The sequence below is a fragment of the Manis javanica genome, chromosome 2, assembly GCF_040802235.1.
Source record: "Manis javanica isolate MJ-LG chromosome 2, MJ_LKY, whole genome shotgun sequence".
Lineage (NCBI taxonomy): Eukaryota > Metazoa > Chordata > Mammalia > Pholidota > Manidae > Manis > Manis javanica.
The window spans coordinates 118,255,313-118,279,245 of record NC_133157.1 but is presented as its reverse complement, the minus strand read 5'-3'; the positions used below and the strand labels follow the sequence as shown (position 1 = coordinate 118,279,245).

The 23,933-nt window shown below is 34.6% G+C and overlaps 1 protein-coding gene and 1 pseudogene across 1 annotated transcript in view; one reads left to right on the top strand and one right to left on the bottom strand.

Moving 5' to 3' along the window:
• The window catches only part of LOC140847837 (serine/threonine-protein kinase TAO1-like), a 95,895-nt gene that overhangs the window by 17,706 nt on the left and 54,256 nt on the right, over positions 1 to 23,933 (bottom strand). The window lies entirely within an intron of this gene.
• LOC140845198 (signal transducing adapter molecule 1-like) lies at positions 735 to 23,006 on the top strand (annotated as a pseudogene).

The window sequence follows — 23,933 nt, the reverse complement described above, 5'->3', positions numbered from 1 at the left end:
TAGAGCTCTCTGTCACTTTTTGCCCAGCCTTGGGGCATTTTTAATCTATTCTTGTGTGGCTTTTTCCACAACAGACTTGTGGATCCCTATGCAGGTGTCTAGAACTCTTCTTTGTCAAGCTCCTTGTAGTCTGTCTTGCAAATTCTAGCTCTCAGACTTCCTGAATTCTGATTCCTTTCCCCTCAACTCAGTGAGACCACCATTGTCTTGGGATCATCTTTGCACTAAGATCCGGAAAGCCTGTACTGATGTGTGGAAAAGTACCTCCAGGTAGAAAGTTGAGGCAAATATCTGGCTTACCTAATTTGTATTCCTTCTTTGGCATTACCATTCAGCACTGCTCATGGCCTAATATCCCATGCAGTTACCTCAATATATACTCTAAATATATTTTTCTGATTGTTTATAGCAGGAATCTGTTTCCAGTTTTTCCATCATAACTGGAAGTGGAAGTCTTGGTCTACCATTTTATTTTCAAAACTTTTCTTCACCCAGAATTATCCCAGAATACCTAATCTATAACTGCCAAGAGAGCCCATTAATATTGTTTGAAAGTTTTAAGTAAACTTGTTAGTGTACAGTTTAATTGAATCACTAAAAAATAATTAAAATAAAAATTAAATTTTTCTACAGTATTCTCCTTTGTGTAGTAGTGCACCTATTACAGTTAAGCCAAAAAATAAGAAGCTGAATATACTACTAACTGATTGTTAGATTTCTTATTTTTTAGACCTAAAGATTGTCTTTGGTCTATTATGAGGAGGGTGAACCATAAAGATCCTCATGTTGCTATGCAAGCTCTGACTGTGAGTGATTTCATTTTAGGTTCTACCACAAAATTGTCTGCTGAAATTGAGCCCTTTTAACGTCTGGTTTTGTGCTTTTAGCTTCTAGGAGCATGTGTATCAAACTGTGGCAAAATTTTTCATTTAGAAGTATGTTCAAGAGATTTTGCTAGTGAAGTAAGCAATGTATTAAACAAGGTAAGGAACATTATTTTCAGAAGTGAATTAAGACAGCCTTCTTGTATTTTATTGTTCAGTTCTTCACATTTCAAATCCCAAAGGACTCTAGTCTGTGCTTTTTAAAAAAAAAAAAACTTTCTAGGTTACATCTATCCATTATCTAAGTAAATGTTACATTTTGCTTGAATAGACTACAAATGTTTAACTATGAGAGTTGGGTTTTTTACAAGCCAAATTAGAGTACATACAAGCTTTTCTTCAGCACTCCTTTCATTTGATACAAAAACATGTGATTTCTTTATTTGATTAAATAATGCCAGTCCATTTTAGGCAGTTTTTGTAACAATTTTTGTAGGCACAGAGGTATTTCCCATTGTAGAACTATTCAGAAATAATGCCAAAATGTGGCATTGTTAAGATTTCATCTTACCATGAATGAAAAAGGACACTACCTAACCATCACAGGGTTTTAATACTGTACTTATTATCTGCTTAACTGAATGTAGAATTCAAATCCTATAATTTCAGAAATTTAAAACAAATTAAATTATGAAATAGCATGTGAGTTTTCTCAGTAAGAATTAATGCAGTCTGTTCTAAAGGAAATCATTTCTGGCTTTTTTGGGGAGGGTGGTATTATATATCAAGAAAACATTTTAAAGTGTTGAAAGGGAAACTGCCTCATGTTCAGTGAGAAAAATAAGTATTTCCAGGTTTTAGTAGAAAACAGTATAGAAATGAAATAAGAATTTAAAATTCTGTAGTTCTTTTCAAACATAATTATGTGATAACTTTTTCTGTTTTTCATTCTGTTATATTTAGTTATTTCTTACTTAATAACCACTCTTTCAATGTTCTTTAAGTCCGTCAAAATGTACAACTATTTATGAAGGGATTCTAATAATGGTTTCTCTAATTTACTTAAAGATAATGGTACTCAAAAGCTTGTATTTAGTGACATGAGCAGCTATTATGAAAAGTAAACAGCTGTATATTGGAGAAAGGACTTCTCTTTTTTCCAAATGTTTTACAGTTTACATATCAATTTTGTGCTTAATGGGGACATGTTATTTTGAAGAATTAAGTTTCCAGGAATATTGACATGCAGTGGACCTCAAACTGGGCCTCAGATAATTAAATAGCTTGAGGAAAACACAGTCATGCATATTAGAAGACAGGTATTAGGCATAAAGGAACTGTACCATTTATTCTCTTTTACCTTATTTTTATTGGTTTGCAAAAACCAAAGTAAAAAAAATGCTTTCCTGATGTACAAAGATTGCTTAATTGCAGAATGCTCTGTAAGGTGTTGTCTTTCTGACCTCCAAAATAACAAATTAAAATTACATATTTTATCTGTTTGAATTTGCTGTGAGATATATATTATGGTATCTCCCATTGTTATTTTCATAGTGTAAAAATAAAATTAGTGTATTTCTAATAACCAACTATATTATGTGTCATCTATAGCTAGGAGTAATACATAATTCAAAAAGAGATCTATAACACTATTATATTTAAGGTATCTGTGTTAAATTGTTAGCCAGCAAACAAGCACTTTTTTTTTCTCTATATTTTAGGGTCATCCTAAGGTGTGTGAAAAATTAAAAGCTCTTTTGGTTGAATGGACAGATGAATTTAAGAATGATCCACAGCTTAGTCTGATATCAGCAATGATTAAGAACCTTAAGGAGTAAGGAGTTACATTTCCAGCTATTGGCTCTCAGGTGTTTTGCATTCTTGTGTGTGTGCTACAGTTTGTTTCTCTAAAGTAGCCATGTTTATTTGAATTTTTCTTTTTTTCCTTTAAATGCAGCTAGTTTTTACTCCAGAGGAAATTTTATTAATAATTTTGCATTCAGATGTGCCCCAAAAAATGTAGTGGAATATTGATGTGTTCCAGCTTCTTCTTCTTTGTAAATGAATTGGTTTAACGTTTTGCATTAAAATTTTGTTTTCTGGTTTTTATAATACAAAATTGCTTATTATATCAAGTAATACTGGCAGTCTTATTAAATTGTCTTACTGCTGTAATTCTGTCAAAGAATGACAGCTCAAAAATCAGGATATTCTTAAAGCTAAATGGTGAGTTTAGAGTTTCTTTTGTGAAATTATGACTACTTATATTAAAAATGCAAAGGGGATGTAAGGGCATCCGTGGAAAGAAAAGCACACAGTGCATTTCTCCCCTTAATAGGAGCTGAGCAGTGTGTAAGTCTTCTTCCTCGCTACTAGTAAATAAGTTGATTGAAAGGCTTAGCTTCCCTCACCCCAAAATTTTTTATGTAATTGATGTCATATAGAAAAAAAATGAAAGGTATCTTTTTTTCTTTTTCTATTCTGGGTAACCATCCTTTAGGATGCCCCGCTAATCAAGGGCACTTAAAATGTGTTGTAATCTACTGTACTGTCTTTCCCCACTGTGTGGATGAGGGTACAATATAATGAGTAGAGTGAAAGCATGAGCACAGCTGTGGAGGCTTCATTCACGGTTGTGACCAGTTCAGGGAATCATGAAGTGAATCGTCGAGACTTACCTAGATTTTCCTCCCAAGGCACTTCTAGTTTATCTGAATATTCCTGAGATGTGGAGTTCTAGAAATATATTCAGGGGATGAAGGTAGGATAGGTATTTTTCCTCTTTCTTGAAAAAAATTGGTTTATGAATAGTTTTACGATGATAAATTATGTCTTTGAGGAGTATTCATTCATAATTGATGACTGGCCTTTAATACTCTTAGAATAATTTCCAAAATCTGAATAATTAAGGAATAATTTTATGCAGAATAATCCACGATATTTAAAAGTTCTTTGACAGCAGCAATGTTTAATTTTCAAAGAGTAGACTCACTACAGAGAACCAAAGAGTGTAGATGCTCAATTTGCAGTTTCTGTACTGCGAACCTGTACTAGAGCTTGTTACTTAAAATGTGGTTTGTTTCCCGTCATCGTCATCATCACCACCAGCTGGAAGCCTAGATAGAAATGCAGCATCTCAGGTCCCATTCCAGACCTATTGATTCATTATCTCCATTTTTGCAAGCTCCCTGGTTAATTCTTTATGCTCGTTAAAGTTTGAGAAGCACTGCTGATGAGTACAGCTTGCAGTGCAAGTAAAAACTGCATTTCAGTGCATGAGAGGACTTGTTCTAATAACGAAGGAAGAAGAAGAATGATCTGATAAACTTTGTTTGGTTAACCTAGAATCTCAGATAGCTGTGGGAACAACTTATAGGAATTCTCTAATACAACCCCCTCATTTTACAGATGAGGAAACAGAGACCCAGAAGGGTTAAGTGACTTGCCCAGGGCCACAGCTAGTAGTTGACAGAGCTGGAACTAGAACACAGGCCTCCTGATTCTCAATCCAGTGTTCTTTCCACTACACGATCCTGCCTTCCGTTTGATATAGAGGTTAGTGGATATGTGTTTGTCCAGACTAGGTTTCAAAGGACAAGAGTGGAGTGAACACTGGCAAGAGCATTTACTTACTGACTGGCATAGAAATTTGGTTACTGTCCTGTTCAAAAGATTTAGGACATAGATCAGCCATAGTAAAATTCATAGTTACTTTCCTTTTTATCAAGATGTTATAAAATAAGTGAAAGGTAATTTTGAGCTATTTTCCAGCCCCAATAAATATTTTAAATTCGTATAAAGTAAATATGAGGTAGAATGACAGTTTTTTATACTGCTTTCTGAAAAGCTTGTTATCAAAAGCCCTGTTTGCAAAGAGCATCATGTTTAATGAAAAATGTATTATCTAGGATCAATTGCACAAGTTCATCTAGCAGTTAAGTCATTACCACATTTTACTCAAAGTAGGTCTTTGTTAGCATACTTAACAAAAGCCTTGAAAATGTGAAGATTACTTTTTTTATTAAAGTGTCATTAATATACAATCTTATGTTGGTTTCAAATGAACATCACAGTGGTTCAACAGTCCCCATGATAAACTTACATTGTGACCTTGAATTATTGTGCCCCTTCATTCCCCCTCTCCCCACCCCAACCCAACCCTTCCCCCTTGGTAACCACTAGTCACTCTTAGTGTTTGAGTCTACTGCTATTTTACTCCTTCTGTTTTGCTTTGTTTTTATATTCTACAACTAAGTGAAATCATACAGTATTTGTCTTTCTATGCCCTACTTATTTCACTCAGCACAATACCCTCTACATCCATTCATGTTGTTGCAAATGGCAGGATTTCTTTTTCTTTTTATGGCTGAATAATATTCCATTGTGTCTATGTACCACGTCTTCTTTGTCCATTCATCTATTGATGGACACATAGGTTGCTTCCATATCTGGACTGTTGTAGATGGTGTGGTGATAAATAAAGAGGTACATATGTCTTTTCAATCAGGAATTTCATTATCTTCAGGTAGATTTCTAGGAGTGGATTACTGGGTTAAGTGGTATTTCTATTTTTAGTTTTTGAGGAACCTCCATACTGCCTTCCACAACATTGGCACTAGTTTTCATTCCCAACAACAGTGTAGGAGGGTTTCTCTTTTTCCCACATCCTTGTCAGCATTTGTTGTTTCAGGTCTTTTGGATAGTGGCCATTCTAACTGGTGTGTGGTGATATTTCATGGTGATTTTAATTATTATTTCCCTGATGATTAGCAAGGTGAAACATCTTTTCATGTGCCTGTTGTCCATTTGCATTTTTTCTTTGGAGAAGTGTCTGTTCAGGTCTACCACCCATTTTTTGAAGAGGATTTTTGTTTTTTGGGTGTTGTGACATATGAGTTCTTTGTATATTTTGGATGTTAACCCCTTAATCAGATGAGTCACTTACAAACATTCTCCCTTTTTTGTTCTGCTGATGGTGTCCTTTGCTGTACAGAAGCTTTTCAGTTTGCTGAGGTCCCGTTTGTTCATTTTTTATTTTTCCCTTGTGCAAGGAGATGTGTCCAGGAAAAAAATTGCTCATGCTTACATTCAAGAGTTTTTTGCCTGTGTTTTCTTCTAAGAGTTTTATGGTTTCATTACTTACACTCAGGTCTATGATCCATTTTGAGTTTACTTTTGTGTATGGAGTTGGACAGTAATCCAGTTTCATTCTCTTACATGTAGCCAACATCAGTTGTTGCCAACATCAGTTGTTGAAGAGGCTATCTTTTCCATATTGTATATTCATGACTCCTTTATTGTGTATTAATTGATCATCAATTTGTGAGTTTATATCTGGGCCCTCTATTCTGTTCCATTGATTTATGGGTCTGTTCTTGTGCCAGTACCAATTTTTTTTGATTACTGTGGCTTTGTAGCAGAGTTTGAAGTTAAGGAATGTAATTCCCTCAGCTTTGTTACTCTTTCTCAGGATTGCTTTGGCTATTTGGGGTTTTTGGTGGTTCCATATGAATTATAGAACTGTTTGTTCCAGTTTGTTGAAGAATGCTGTTGGTATTCTGATAGGAATTGCCTTGAATCTGTAAATTGCTTTGGGCAGGACGACCATTTTGACAATATTAATTCTTCCTACCCATAACCATGGGATGTATTTCCATTTATTGGTGTCTAATTTCCTTCATGAGTGTCTTATAGTTTTTAGAGTATATGTCTTTCACTTCCTTGGTTAGGTTTATTCCTAAATATTTTATTTTTTTTGGTGGATTTGTAAGTGGAGTTGTTTTCCTGATTTCTCCTTCTTCTAGTTCATTGGTCGTATATAGGAAAGCCACAGATTTCTGTGTATTAATTTTGTATCCTGCAACTTTGCTGAATTCATGTATATGTTCTAGTAGCTTTTTTGTGGATTCCTTATGGTTTTCTATATATAATATCAAGTCATCTGCAAAGAGTGATTGTTTAACTTCTTCCTTACCCATCTTTTGTTTTCATCTGATTTGTTACCCTCTTTGTTTTCATCTGATTGCTGTGTCTAGGACCTCTAGGACTATGTTGGATAAAAGTTGTGAGCATGGACATCTTTGTTTTGTTCCCGATATTAAAGGAAGAGCTTTCAGCTTTTCGCTATTAAGTGTGATGTTGGCTGTGGGTTTGTCATATATGGCCTTTATTATGTTGAGGTACTTACCCTCTATACCCATTTTGATGAGAGTTTTTATCATGAATGGATGTTGAATTTTGTCACATGCTTTTTCAGCATCTATGGAGATGGTCTTGTTGTTTTTAATCCTTGTTTTTGTTAATGTGATGCATGATATTGATGGATGTAGAATATTGTACCGTCCTTGCATCTCTGGAATAAATCCCACTTGGTCATGATGGATGATCTTTTTGATGTATTTTTGAATTTGGCTTGCTAATATTTTGTTGAGGATTTTTGCATCTTTGTTCTCCTGGGATATTGGTTTATAATTTTTTTGTGTGGTGTCTTTGTCTGATATTGGTAGTAGAGTGATCCTGGCCTTATAGGATGAGTTTGGAAGTATTCCCTCCTCTTCTAATTTTTGGAATACTTCAAGAAGGATGGGTATTAGCTCTTCTTTAAATGTTTGGTAGAATTTGACTGTGAAGCCATCTACCTGGAGTTTTGTTTTTGGGGTTTTTTGATTACCAATTTCATTTCATTCCTGGTAATTGGTCTATTCAGGTTTTCTATTTCATCCTGTGTTAGTCTTGGGAGGTTGTACTTTTCCAGGAAGTTTTCCATTTCTGCTAGGTTGTCCAATTTATTGGCATATAATTTTTCATTGTATTTTCTAATAATTCTTTGTATTTCTCTGATATCTTTTGTGATTATTCCTTCTTCATTTTTTGATTCTTTTTATGTGTGTACATTCTCTTTTTTTCTTGATATATCTGGCTAGAGGTTTATCTATTTTGTTTATTTCTCAAAAGAATCAGCTCCTGGTTTCATTGATTTCTTTTTCCTATTGTTTTATTCTCTACTTTATTTATTTATTCTCTTATCTTTATTATGTCCCTCCTTTTACTAACTTTGGGATTCATTTGTATTTTTCTGGTTTCTTTAATTTTGATTTTAGACTGTTTATTTGGGATTGTTCTTGTTTCTTGAGGTGAGCTTGTATTGCTATGTACTTTCCTCTTAGTATTGACTTTGCTGCCTTCCACAGATTTTGGGCTGTTGTGTTTTTGTTTTCATTTGTCTCCATGTATTGCTTGGTTTTTGTTTTAATGTGTTCACTGATCCATTGATTATTTAGAAGCATGTTACTTAGCCTCCATTTGTTCGTAGGCTTTTTTGTTTTCTTTGTGTAATTTATTTCTAGTTTCATATTATTGTGGTCTGAGCAGCTGCTTGATACAATTTCAGTCTTTTTTAATTTATTGATTTGTGGCATAGTATGTGATCTATTCTGGAAAATGTTCCATGTACACTCAGAAGAATGTGTGTCCTGTTGCATTTTGGTGGAATGTTCTGTAGATATCTGTTAAGTCCATTCTATCTAATATATGGTTCAGTGCCTCTGTTTCCTTACTTATTTTCTGTCTTATTGATCTGTCTACTGATGTGAGTGGTGTGTTAAAAGTCTCCTAAAACGAATGTGTTGCCATCTGTTTCCCCCTTTAATTCTATTAGTACTTGTTTTACATATTTAGGTTCTCCTGTGTTGGGTGCATAGATATTTATAATGATTATATCTCTTGTTGGACTGATCCCTTTATCATTATGTAATGTCCTCCTTTTTTCTCCCTATTAGTTGCATAGAATATCTTTTTCCATCCTTTCACTTTTAGTCTGTGTATGTCTTTGGGTCTGAAATGAATCTCTTGTAGGCAGCATGTAGATGGGTCTGGTTTCTGTATTCATTTTGCTGCTTTTTGTCTTTTGATTGGAGCAACATTTAAGGTAATTATTAATAGATACATACCTCTTGCCATTTTATTAATTGTTTTCTGGCTGTTTCTTACAGGTCTTCTCTGTTCCTTTCTTTCTCTCATACACTTTTGTTATTGATGGTTGTCTTTAGTATTGTAATTGGATTTCTTTCTTTTAAAAAAGTATTTTTATTTGTGTGTATTTATTGTAAGCTTTACTTTTGTGGTTTACAAAAGTTCAAGCATAGCTTCCTTACTATATAATAGTCTCTCTTAAATTGCTGATTAGTCTATTTCAAACACAATCTAAGAGTACTTTTTTCCTTCTTCCTTCTCCACATTTTTCATATTAGATGTCATAATCTGCATTTTTTTTGTGTATTCCTTGACTGATTTTGTGTATAAATTGATTTTGCTCTTTTGTTTTGTTTCAATTTTGTACTTGCTTGGCAGTTAGTTCTACTACCTTTAGTGTGGGTTTATTGTCACTAGTGAAAGCTATTTAGCCTTTGAGTCACTTCCATCTATAGCATTGTCTTTAACATACCCTCTAAGGCTGGCCTAGTGGTGGTGTATTCCTTCAGCTTTTGTTTATGTGGAAATTGTTTAATACCTGCTTCAAATTTAAATGATAATGTTGCTAGGTAGAGGATTCTTGGTTGAAGGTCCTTCTGTTTCAGTACATTAAGTACATCATGCCACTCTCTGCTGGCCTGCAGAGTTTGTGTTAAGTAGTCTCCTGATAGCCTGATGGGATTTCCTTTATAAATCATCTTTTTTCTCTCTGTGACTGCTTTCAGCACTCTCTGTTTATCCTTGATCTTTGCCATTTTTATTATTATATGTCTTGGTGTTTTCTTCCTAGGTGTGGGTAAAATTGTAATACCTCCAGAATATCACGCCTGGTTTTAGTATATTTGCATATCAATGGGAGCTCAAGGGTGGAGAGAAGTATGGTTTTAGTGGATTTGCATAAGGGGTGGAGAGAAGTTCACCTCCATATCAATGGGTATTACCTGGGCAACTGAGGGACTTATCTGTACCCGAGAGGAGAGAGGGGTGCCTGTTTTGCTGCTCCTGGAGCAAGAGAGAGAGATAGGCTGGACTGCAGTGTGTAAGAATAAACAGATTTTTAACTTTATTTCTCCCTTTGGCTGATTTTGTATTTAGAGGTATTTTGCCCTGGGATTTCCTCCCCCCAGACTTACATTAGGGTTATTTTTGTTAGGGGATCTCTGTGCTTCCATCACCTGAGTATCTATTTCCTTTCCCCAGATTGGGGAAGTTTTCAAAAATTACTTCCTTTAAGAAACTTTCTAACTCTTTTTCTTTCCCTTCTCCTTTTGGTACCCTATTTATGCAAGTATTGTTTCATTTGGATTGGTTACATAACTCTCATCATTTTTTCATTCCTAGAGATCCTCTCTTCTCTGTGTTCTTCAGCTTCTTTGTTTTCGTATTCTCTAATTTCTATCTTTTCACCATCTCCTCTACCTCCTCTACTAATCTAGTCTTAAATCCCTACATTGTATGTTTCATTTCAGATACTGTATTCTTCAGCTCTTAGTAGCTCTTTTTCAGGTCTTCTGTCTCTTTGTTGAAGTCCTCCCTGAGGTTTTGAATAGCTTTTTGTAAATCCATGAGCATGTTATGACTTTTTCTTTGATATGCTTATCTAGAAGATTGGTGATCTGTTTTGTTTAATCGTCTTTCTGGGATTCTGTCTTGTAGTTTTGTTTGATCATATTCCTATGCCTACTCATTTTGTCAAGGTTTCTGTGTTTCTTTCTTTGTATTAGATGTCTCTGCTATGCTTCCTGGCCTCTGGAGTAACAGTTTTATGAAGAAGACATCTTATGGTGTTTAGAAGCTCAAGATTCTTTACTCTCTAGGATCTGGTTCTATTTCTTGGGTCTCCAGTTCTTGGCATGCAGTGGGTGGAGTCTGTCTGTTTTGACAGTTTGCTTCAGCCACTGCTTTTGTTATCAGCTCAAGAGTCTCTGCTGAGCTCACTGTGGGCATAGCCTCCGTCTGCCTGGCTTACAGAAATGGCAGGGCTGCAGGGATGATGGGGTGGGCAGGGTGAAGTGCAGCTCTGCACAGGCTGGTCATGCAGCACCGTGATTGTACACCCACAGGGAGGAAGGAGCTCTTGGGGCTGGCTTATGCAGGCACCTCCCTAGTTGGGCTGAAATGAAGCCAAGGAAGCTAGGAGAGTCTCCCTCTGCCTGCCAGACAGCAAAGTCTGACGCTGCTGCTGTGCCAAGTGGGTTTTCTACAAGCAGCACTTGCAGGGAAGAGCCTTGGGGCTGCATTGCCAGCAAGGGGAATGGAGTGTGGGGCTCCCGAGAGTTCCCAATCTTTTGGTCCAAGGAACGGCTGGGGAGGTATCCTCCACCTTCCCTTTCTCCTGAGGAAAGAGCTCCATCCAACCCTCACCCCTCTGGTACCCCTCCTGCTGCTGGCAAGTCTTTCAAACTGCTTCCTCTGTTTTGAGTCTCAGGACTGACAACGGAGCATGCCTGTCCTCCACAGTGGCTGGAGTCCTAGCTTCCCAGAGTGTTCCACCTGTCCCTGGTGTCCAGCCCAGCTAATCATCGGAACCCAGTATAATTGGCTTGTGTTCCCAGAGCATATCTCCAGGGCCAGGTGTGCAGTGTTCTGGGTTCCTACCCCTCCCTGATCCATTCCTCTGTTTCCCACCTGTTGGCTGAATAGTGGGAAGGGCTTGGGTCCCATTCTATCTTGGTTCTTTCACTTTACCCTTTTCTGTGTGGTCGTATCTTCTTCCTCAGGTGTAAGTAGTCTGTTCTGCAGTCTTCAGGTCGTTTTCAGGTTTAGTTGTATTTGCTGTATTTTCTTTTATGAGCTTTTGGGAGGAGGTTTCTGCCTTGCCTTCCTATACTGCCATCTTTTTCCACACATCAAGGATTATTTTAAGGTATATTTTTTCATCCAAGTACAGAAGAAAATAATATAAAAATTTGAGAAAATTCATACTTTTGTCACCTAACTCAGGTTGTTGCAGTTCTTTTAGTACTAATTTTTGTATGTGTGTGAATTATTTGCTATTTATTCTCTTGGTATCCTGTAAGACTACTTGGAAAGCTTGTTATATCAGCATTGACACACCTTTTAGCACTAACTTTTGACATAAGATATGCTCTCCCTGCTATTGCATTTGACATTAAGAAGAAAAGTATCATTGCCATTTGTAGAACCTGATGATAGAAGAGAACTTTGAAGAGTGTGTAGTTCAGGAATGTACATCTTACTATAGCTTGTTTCTGCACTTCCTTCATTTTTTTATTGAAGAATAATTGAGATAGATTATGTTATATTAGTTTTAGGTATAAAGCATAGTGATTTGAAATTTATATACATGACAAAATGGCCACCACAATAGGTCTATTTACTGTCTATCACAATGCAAAGTTATGACAATACTGATTATATCCTCTGTATTGTACATTACATCCCTGTGTCTTATTTATTTTATAACTGGAAGATTGTACCTCTTAATCCCCTTCATCTACCAATGAAAAAAAATAGGTATGTCGACTCAGGTACTCTGTCCAATTGCCCAATTTTTTTTTTTTTGCTATGAAGTCCATCAAGTCTCATGTGTTGTTTAAGGCTAATGTTTATTCACTAGGTTTTTGAGGTCCATCTATAGTATTTTCCATTGCAATTGCACTAATTTACATTCCTAGCAAAGGTGCACAAGGGTACCCCTTTCTCCTCATCTTTGCCAACACTTGTCTTGTTTGTACAAGCCATTCTGACAGGTGTGGGTTTATATTTTTGTGGTTTTGATTCACATCACCCTGATGATTAGTGATACGTGATATTGGGCATCTTTTCATGAGCCTGTTGTACATCTGTATGTCTTCTTTAGTCCATTTATGTTAAAGTAATTATTGATAGGTATGTATTTATTGCCATTTTCTTCGTTGTTTTGTGTTTTTTTATAGTTCTTCTCTGTTCCTTTCTTCTTCTCTTGGTCTCTCCCCTTGTGAATAGATGACTTTCTTTAGTGTTATGTTTGGATTCTTTTGTCCTTGTTTTTTGTATGTCTCCTGTAAGTCTTTGGTGTGTAATTACCATGAGGTTCATATGTAACAACCTATGTATATAGCAGTCTCTACTAAGTTGGTTACTTAAGTTCAAATGCATTCTAAAAGAACTACAGTTTTGCTTCCCCTCTTCTACATGTTTTGGTTTTTATCTTTTTTTGTGTATTCCTAATTATGATACATATAGCTAATTTTACTACTCTTGTCTTTTAACCTTCATACTAGCTTTATAAGTGGTTGATACAGTATTTTTACTATATGTCTGCCTTTACCTGTGAGTTTTTTTGGTCCTGTATTTTGTTATTTCTAGTTATGGCCTTTTCTTTTCCACTTAATCCCTTTATTATTTCTTGTACAGGCAGTTTAGTGGTGATGATCACATTTAGCTTTTATCTGGGGAACGAATTCTTGATCTCCCCTTCAATTCTGGATGATAACCTTGCTGGATAGAGTGTATGTGGTTGTAGGTTTTTTCCTTTTAATACTTTGAGTATATTGTCTCTACTTCCTTTCTAACCAGTAGAGATTCCTTCACAGACCACAAAAGATCAATGTCTGTTTTGTGAAATTAACCATATTGTGAAAAAAATTCATGTATAATGAAAAACTGCCTCTGATGAAGCATTTCAGATATGAATGATAATTAAAACATTATCTGAAGATGATTACAACTAGTGATGGATCAGAATTGAGAATGCTTAAAGGTGTATTCAGTGAACTACAAAGAGCTTTTTTCTAATCAGCTTTACTCAATATAAATGCCATGCTCATTTGCTTGCAATTAGAATGTAATGAGTGAAGAATATAGAACTGTATTTTACTATAATGTTGAATATTTTGCCTTTTATTACTCAATAATCTTCTATGGATTGTTTGTAATTAATATTTAGGCACATACACCTTCAAGGCATATACAGCCTGGTTATGGAGTCAGACATGTAAGCAGATAATTTTAATAGAAACTGAGATTTACTGTCTGTCACTTTGTGTAAGGCATTATTCTAGATGTTGTACATGGTAGTTTAAGTATTTTTTAGAATTCCAGTTTTTATTTATTGGTTATTCTGGAATTTATAATATACTTGCAAGTATATTATACTTGTAAGTGTGTTTTGAGGTAGTATTCACGTAAAATGTAGAAACCTCACAACTGTACAGGATTTACTTCCCATTTCAGCATTCTTTATGCTATAGTTATTATATGTATGACATGCATTAATTCTACATATATTATAAATATCAGGAAATAATGTTCTTCTTCTGAATGGGTCCCCCACCCCTCCCCCACCCCAACCATTCCACCTGATCTTGGAGGCTGCATGTTAATTTAATCCCCTCAACGTCTATCCTTGATTTGTAGATGAACTTAAGGCACAAAAAGGTCAACATACCAAGCCAATACTTTAGAAAGTGGTGGATCTGGGATTTGAATCCATGTTTCCCTGACGCCACAATTTGCATTTTTAACTACCCATATTATAGTACCTTGTGGAAGTGTTATTAACAGAACACAGAGGAGGGGATCCTTATTGAGCAAGTATTATTTTAGCTGTTTACTGACCAGTGAATTGAAACTCAGTCAGAAAAATGTGGATGGAATAAAAGGAGCCAGAGAAGATATTATAAGTAGAAGCAAGTGTGTGTTAGAGGTGTTGAAGTGCCAGTAGATATATATATATATGCTGCAGTTTCCAGTAACTGACAGAATGGTTGATGGTGAGGCTAGAGTCTGATTTGTCTTGATAGCCCTGCAAAAAACCTCAGAGGCCATTGAGGCTTAGAAGCTTGTAATTGTATAAGTGTGAATCAATTCATGTACATATTTACTTGTATACAACTTTGTCTACAAAATATGCTTAAGAAAGGAATATATTGTCAGAATTAAGTACTTGTGTTTGGTTTACAAATGGTATTTTATGAGCACTGATATTGTTACATATAGATTGGGGTTCCTAAAGGTAACAACCTGATTTTTAACCTGGAAGGAGGCAATAAAATGTAACTCTTCAATAGGTACTTTAAATTTTCCAAAATTTTGTTTTTAAAATACCCTCTCCTTCCCTTGCTCACCCACTTTTTTGATTTTAGAATTTTCTAAAAATTTGTAAATCTTCCTTTAGTTAGTGTCTTCTCTGTTTTGCCTACTGTCTGCTTTTAGTTTATCAACTTCACAGATCTGGAGGGTGTGATTAGGCTATCATCCCTCATTATCCAATTGTCTCAGTTTGTTTTCTCCAATTCTAACTCTTCCCCTCCTTTCAAAGTGGAGGCTGCTCCAGTTTGTAATTTTTTCTTATTCAGAAGTCTATGATAGATTGATAAGTAGGATCTTGCAAGTTCTCAGATTAGGTGGGAGAAGGAAAATTTGAGAACAACCCTCAAGTACTGTGTTCTTTTTTTGTGTTAGGCTGCAGAACAAGCGAAAGCAAGCGCAGCTCTGGTAGCCAAAGATCCTCGTACTGTGGCCAATAAAAAAGAAGAAGAAGATTTAGCAAAAGGTAAGTTTTTAAGTCTCTGATAGTGGGAAGAAATTAGGACTCTTGCTTAATATTTTTTTCCCAGAGATTTTTACAAGTAAAAGAATAAGACTTTACAGCTAAAACTCACATCTATTTTGTCCTCTCTTCAATATCACTTCTTTCCTCTTCTGAGACTACTATTATATGTGTCCTTTTTTCAGCCTATATTTATAATATTTTTACTACACTGTATATCCATAAACAAAACCAAATACTTCTTTATGTTCAATAAATTCTTTTTCTGTAAGTAGTACACCCTAATTACCATCTATAGTGCAACAATATGTGTTTTTTGTGTGTGGTAATATGCTTGAGATCTGTTCATGAGACATATATATCAAGTTCCATTTGTTTTAACTGCTGTATAATATTCCAGTGTGTGAGCAAATATATACTGTAATTTATCCACCTAGTGATGGACATTTGAGTTTTCTGACCATTTTTTACTATAGTAAGTGTGTATTCAGTATCCCCTGTACCTTTTCTTTCTTGTGTGTGTGTGTGTCTGTGTGTGTTTGTGTATGACTATTTTGTGTGACTAAAAGCAATATTGGTGGCTCATGGGAGGTATATCTTCAGCTTTCCTAAATAGTTGTGTCATTTTCTTTTCCATCAACAATGTATGAAAGCTCTTAACTATTTTTATTTTTAATCTGACATGTGGTATTGTCATTTGAACTTAAATCTGATAGGCTTAAAATGATGTAGAACTTTTTAAAATTTTTATTTCCTTGATTAATAGTGAGGCTGAGTCCCTTTTTTGAATGTTTATTAGCTATTCTTTCTATTGAGTCTTTTTTTTCTAATAATTATATGTAGAAAGTCTTTATTTTGGATGTTATCTTTTGCCTGTTGTATTTATTATTGATGTCTACTGTTGTTTTTTGGCTTATACTTTTAACTTTTAAATTGTATGTTGTTTTGTTAGGATTTTTGCTTTTTTTGTGTCTTCATATATTTTTCCCTACCCCAAGTTTCCTAAAAGATATTTTCTATATTTTCTAATGATAGTTTTAAGGTTTTGCTTTCCCATCAGGTCTCTTATTGATCTAGAACAGAGATGGAAGGGAAGGAGTTATGGTTTGAGTTGAAATCAGGGTTATCAAGATTGTTTACATTAAGGTTACATTGCAGAGCCTGAGTGACACATGGTAATGACTCTCATTAGGGGAGGAGTGGTAGAGAGAGAGGAGGCACATTTGGAATCCATTTTATTTTGGTGGATTTGTTATGTGTGGGACTAGTTATTTCCAAATTCCAATTCCCAGACTGATTATGTAAGAATTACCTTTGGAGCAATAAAATAAAGGTTCTCAGATACTACCTTTGAGGCCCTGATTTAGTTAAGTCCTTAATGAGATTTGGTACTCTTGACTTCCCAAGTGATTTTGATTATCATTTTGGATACTTGAGCTCCAGAAATATACTGAAAAGATAAAATACAAAATATCTGCAGCAAAAATTTTTTTTTAATGGATCTGAGAATTTGTCGTTTTATTACACAGAAAAATTTAAATTTTATCTGTTCAGGAGAAATGTCACTGTGCTGTTCAATTTTTTTTGTTATTTTTAAACTTTTAGTTGTGAATGAATGAGTAAAATTGATGAAATGATTTTTGTTCAGTATAATATCAGGCTATGTTGTAGTTTACAGTCACACTAGTGAAATGATACTTTTTACTTTCAGGTGTCTTTCTGTACTTCTTTGGATTATTGGATATATTAATATTTTGGGTCTTTTAAAACCCATTATTTTCTAGCCATTGAGTTATCCCTGAAGGAACAAAGGCAACAGACAACCACTCTTTCCACTTTGTATCCAAGCACATCCAATCTCCTAACTAACCACCAACACGGAGGCTGAAAAGTTCGTGCTTTATACGACTTTGAAGCTGCTGAAGATAATGAACTTACTTTTAAAGCTGGAGAAATTATTACAGTCCTTGATGACAGGTGATGGTTAATATTATATTGAACATTCATAAAATATGTGACATAGTACTTCTGTTTCATATTATTCCTGTTGAATGCCATTACCAAATGTATTAAAAAATATTAACACAGATACTTTTCTCTGTATGATGGTTGCTTTGCTTGTGTCATACTGTTTGGATTCTTATTTTGTAGTTTAATTTTTTTCTCATCTGTTTATTTTGGCAGCCTAGTTTAGTCTATTCATTTGTGGTTCTATCTAATAATATAGATTATTAAATTAGAAAAAGTTCAGATTTTAGAAAATAGTTTGAATATGTATATATATTTAAGGAATTTATAAGAAATACATAATCTATTTATTTACACAGGATAGTATATCTGTGAAACAAATGAATTTTACATGGAATTATATACATTTACATTTTAGGGGAGGCAATACATCTGTTTTTTACTGTGGCTTAATGTTTACTTGAATATTATTACTGATTATTGTTAATGATAAGTACTAAAATTTGCAAGTAATTAAAAAATTTCAAATAGATTTAAAGTTATTCCTATACTGTCACACTTACGGTAATATGTTTTCTTGAGTGTAAGAAAATGATGTGAAGTTTGAGCTGGAAATCACACAAAACCTTGATTATTCATTCATTCACAAGTATTTATTTAGAGCTTGCCAGCTTTCCTTATACTGGGCACAAGGGACACAATGGTGAACCATGGGTATGTACCTGGGTGTGTGATCCTTGTGAACATTTTGTGCTATAAACAGTGTCATCTGTCATACGTGGTGTTGTCGTGTGGGGGAAAATTTGCTAATATGTGTTAGAGAAAGCATTAGTTTAGAAATGGAAATTTGGATTAAAAGCTACCATTTATCTTATTATAATGAAAGGATTCTATACTGGCACCCATGAACTACCTGAAGTTGACAATTTTTAAGTGTTGGAGACGTCTTTTTTAAAGAGTGATTCGGAGCCTTATATTAAATCCTGAAAGCATTCACCAGACTTCCAAAATATAAAGAACTGTGTGTTTCATAGCTTATTAACTTCTCTGAGGCCTCATCTCTTATTTCTAACAATGTTACATTTCATTTTTCACCTCCACTGGATTATTGTGGGATTCAAATATGGTAATGATGTAAGTTAAACACTTAACATTTATAAAAGGTAAAGATTTATAGAAATAAGTATCTTAATTATAGTAAAGCATTCTTTTTTGTTCCTCATAGTCATCCCAACTGGTGGAAAGGTGAAACCCTTCAAGGCATGGGGTTATTTTCCTCAAATTTTGTGACTGCAGATCTCACTGCTGAACCAGAAATGAGTAAGTATTTTCCATTCTGTCAGTGGATGACAATACATAATCTTCTTCTTAATGTAAATTGAGTAAATTCAACTTTCTGCAACAGGGACTCTGAAATGTTAGTGCTTCCAGTGTGTTCATTAAACATGCAACTCCCTACCAGTAAATTGTCTAATCGTCCAAGAATTGAAATGATCTACCAAGATTATCTATAGACAGGCTGTGGATTTTTCTAAATATAAATATATATATATATTTTTCTAAATAAATAAGTATACATATATATTGTAAAAATGGAGAATAAAAAGTGTTATGGAATTTATGCATTACATTTTTCATTATCAGTTGATAAAAGTGTGACAAATGAGCAAACTCATTGAGAATGCTTCCTAATCAAAAGTTGAGACATTTCTCTAGTGGCTAGCCCCAAACTTGAAAGCAGTGACCTCTAAGCAACTTAATGGCTTTCCTAAGTCCCCATGTCAGATATTCAGAAAGAGCCATAACTAGTCATATAAATAGCTTTTTGTTTGATTTACTGACTAGGAGAAATAAAATAGAAAGTGGGGCCAAGGAGGTGAAGTGATATCACTGGCAGGCACAACAGTGGCAGATTTCAATTGCTGGCAGCCTATTAGAATGTTGGTATGACAGTTCACTATATATTTCTACATAATAATGTACTTTAATGCATCTTTATAATGATGTGTTCACGTCGTCAGGATTAAGTCATAATCTCCTATTTAAGGAAACACATATGTTCTAGTCTAGAAAGATTTCTGTTAGCAATTGAAAAGTTTAGAATTTTAAGAGTGTTTGTCTATAAGTTGATAAGCTACACTTGTCTGGCAAAATACTTAACTCATCTTGGTAAGTATTTTGGGGTTAGAGGAAAGTTGAAAGCTGCAAGATATTTGGGTCTTTAGTTTACAAGAATTTTAGGAGAGGATTTTCATCTTTGTCATCTTTTCATTTCCAGCAGCACCTAGTACTGAATACTTTCCAGAATACAGACTACATAAATATTTATACAATAAATGATTAATAAGTGTGTGTTTGTCTATGTATCACTTCAAGAAAAGGCGATTTTACAAGAAACCAAACATTAATGTTCATCTTAGGTAAAGTAGTGCCCTTCATAGTTACTGCCACGTTGTCTTTGCCATTTTTATAGAGACAGATTCCTGATACCCATTCATTTAATGGAGTTCTTTTTGTTGGAACTCAAAAACATATTATAGAACCTTGTTTAAGTGGCGTATATAACATGCCTACTTTGTAACCTAGGCTGACGGTGGTGGGTTTATTGTTTGTTTTTTGGCTTTGAGTTTTGATTTTTTTTTTTCCTGAATCACCTGTTGGAGAGCATTGAACTGCCTCGGACTTCTATTGAGGATGAGATCCAAAAATCTCATGTAGCTAATGTAGCCATCTCTCATGTTTTTTCCCATCATATAGCATGCAGCATTGATATAAATGTTCAAACTCTTCTCATATGTTTCACTATCGACCACCTAAGAGAAACATCATAGTTTATGTAATAGAGTTGAATTCTTAAGCTTGGAAAAGGAGTGTTAGTGTGATTCTTGTAGCATCACTTTTCATGAGGAAACAGGAACCCACTTTACTTACTGTGTCAAGTAGAAAGACCTGCCCTATTTACCTTGTTGTTGTTTTGGAGATGCAGTAAGATAGTGTGAAAGCACATTATCATATACATATATAAATATTTTTATACACACACACAATGCGCACACACTTACTCGTACGTACATAGTAATTGTATTAGTCTCTATGAGAAAAAAACACTGTAAATTTGTGCATGGTCAGGGTATTATGTCTACCATGTGATCTCTTATGGACAGCAACAATGTGCTGTGCCAGCTTTCTGTTATGAAAGGCAAAAACATCTAAATCAGATGTCTCTTTACCCCATGGGAAAATGAAGCTAGTTGGAACTATTTTTTTGTATGTAGAATTTTGCTTTATGATGACTTGAATGGGATGAATATATTTCTTATGTTGGACATTAAACTATTTTTATTTTTTAGAGAAGCACATAACACAGACTACATATGTGATACGATGTCTTGATTTGAGAGTAAAATCGCAGGCCAGATTCCAGTAGTGTGGGCTAGTAGAGTCAGAGAATTGCTATCCAAAACCAAGCTTTGCCATTTATTAGCTTTCTCCTGAAAGAAAATTAATTTTCTAAGCTACCGTTAACCTCAATTATAAAATGGGCACATCTCATACGTTTGTATTGAAGTTTCATTGGGGGAAACGTAGTATTTCATTAAGCACATTTAATAGTTTAATAAATACTATTTCCCCTCCTTAATTCTACCCCTTTTTCAGTTCCCTTTCCATCTTGATTTTTAATATTTTTATGAATACTGATTGACCACATTGATAAAAGATTAATAATCCAGAAAAGAATATCAGTCTTTTAAAGCTGTATGTGCCTTTCAGTGTTATTTCCAAGAAAACTCATTGCCATGTAAATCATAATCTTATGTTGACTAGTTGATGTTCTATCGAGTAGTTTTACAGGATTGCTTTCTTGAGCAAGAGAAGTATGGCTTCTAGCCAATGGTTTACAGATCCCTTAATGGTTATTTTTTCATTGCAAAGAGTCATGTAATTAAAAATACGGATTGATTTAGTGAAGAATTCAGATCCCTGTCAATACCACTTGAAAAATTCTCCAGTGGCCTGGTTGTCATTCTCCTAGGAAAAAGTCTAGTGAAAAAACTCTGAGTGGCATGCTGAAAACATACAGCTACTTTCCAATTCATTACACTGAAACAGCATGGTGTACCAAATGAGATTTTTCTTCGTAAGGTCTGATAATTTAAAAAGAGGGTTTATTTTAAATTGCCAAGTTCATTTATGCTATGTAAAACTTGCTTTTTGTTCACTAGTTTACTAAATTCTCATAAGTAGTAGGTGATTAATTATCCTTTCAGAAATACATCTCCTAATTTTAGTGAAGTATTTTTTATGAAAACTAAAATGTTTATAAGAGAAAATAAATACAATTTCACAAAGTAATGTTCTATCATTATTGGTTAAATCTACAACCTGGTTCTTAAATTGAGTCTCTCAGCTTGAGAGGAATATAAGAAGAAACCAAATTCTCTCCTGGAACTAAGGATGCTTTAAAATAGATTTTCAAATTTATTATAAGGAAAAGATAAATGTAACATGTTGCAGTTAAAACGGAGAAGAAGACGGTACAATTTAGTGATGATGTTCAGGTAGAAACAATAGAGCCAGAGCCAGAACAAGCCTTCATTGATGAGGTAAGTGATTTTGTCCGTGACACTGGTTCAGACTTGGTATTGAAGTTGAAATGCTTTTCTTTGTTGAAAAAAATTGATTACTTGATTACTGCATGTATTTTGTTGTTCTAAAAAGTCAACCAACATAGACAAAGCCAAGATTTTCCTTGAAACTCCCTCTCTTGTCCCATTCTTACTGTACCTATATATATAGTTGTACCTCATTACTTCAAATTCCTGTCTAATATTCTGTGCAATGATTTCCTCATGATTTAATTCTGTTTTTGGATGCTTAGGTTTTTTCCATTTTTTCTGAGTTTTTTTTTGCAATTACACAATTGCAGTGAGTTTTTTTAAAGGACCTATTTGAAATAATGTGTGACTGTTTTATTTTAAAATGTCAGTATTTAATGCCCTGAAAGTATATACTTTGTAACATTCTAAATATGAAAAATGAGATGTTTAAAATATGTGGAAGGATTTATAAGGTTTTAGCTGCCTTTTGGGGAGAGTCAGAAGCAGAAAGTTTGAAGACCATTCTCTTTTTGTTGTTTGTTTTGTTTTGTTGTTGTTTCAGATTTTTAATGACAAATGTTGGAAAACTTGCCAATATTTTTGATTACAGAAGTAACATTCAAAAAGAATCCTTAGAGGATGGAAAATAGATTAAAACCCTCCAAACTAATGAACCACTATGCATTTGGATTACCTTAGATAAAATAAAAGAAGCAATTGCAAGGACTTAAAATGTGATGAACCTTATTTGTCAGAAATTCATGTGAAAAAGACCTGACATTTCTAGTTAACTGTGAACATAATATAAATCAACAATATAATGCATTTGCACAACAAAGGCTAATACAGCACTAAGTTACATTATTGGCTGTTGTGGGATGAGCACATACGAAGAGCATTTTATTTTATTTTTATTTATTTTTTACTGAAATTCTTTTTTTTTAAATTAAGGTATCACTGATAGACACTCTGATGAAGGTTTCACATGAAAAACAATGTGGTTACTACATTCACCCATATTATCAAGTCCCCCACCCATACCCCATTGCAGTCACTGTCCATCAGTGTAGCAAGATGCCACAGAGTGCCTACTTGTCTTCTCTGTGCAACACAGTCTTCCCCATGATGCCACACACACCCCGTGCACTGACCATGATACCCCACAATATCCCTCTCCCTCCCTCCCCACCAGCCCTCCACCACCCTTCCCCTTTGGTAACTGCTAGTTCCTTCTTGGAGTCTGTGAGTCTGCTGCTGTTTTGTTCCTTCAGTTTTGCTTTGTTGTTATATTGCACAAATGAGGAAAATCATTTGGTATTTGTCTTTCTCTGCCTGACTTATTTCACTGAGCACAATAATCTCTAACTCCATCCATGTTGTTGCAAATGGTAGGAATTGTTTCTTTCTTATGGCTGAATAGTATTCCATTGTGTATATGTACCACATCTTTATCCATTCATCTACTGATGGACACTTAGGTTGCTTGCATATCTAGGCTATTCTAAATAGTGCTGCAATAAACATAGGGATGCATATGTCCTTCTGAATCTGAGAACTTGTGTTCTTTGTATTAATTCCTAGGAGTGGAATTCCTGGGTCAAATGGTATTTCTATTTTTAGTTTTTTGAGGAACCTCCATATTGCTTTCCACAATGGTTGAACTAGTTTACATTCCCACCAGCAATATAGGAGGGTTCCTCTTTCTCCACATCACCAGCATTTGTTGTTCCTAGTCTTTTCGATGTTGGCCATCCTAACTGGTGTGAGGTGATATCTCATTATGGTTTTAATCTGCATTTTCCTGATAATTAGCAATGTGGAGCATATTTTCATTTGCTGGTTGGCCATCTGAATTTCTTCTTTGGAGAACTGTTTGTTCATATCCTCTGCCCATTTTATAATAGGGTTTTTGCTTTTTGGGTGTTGAGGAGTGTGAGTTCTTTATATTTTTGCATGTTAACCCCTTGTCGGATATGTCATTTACAAATGTATTCTCCCATACTGTAGGATGCCATTTTGTTCTGTTGATGGTGTCCTTTGCTGTACAGAAGTTTTTTAGCTTGATGTAGTCCCATT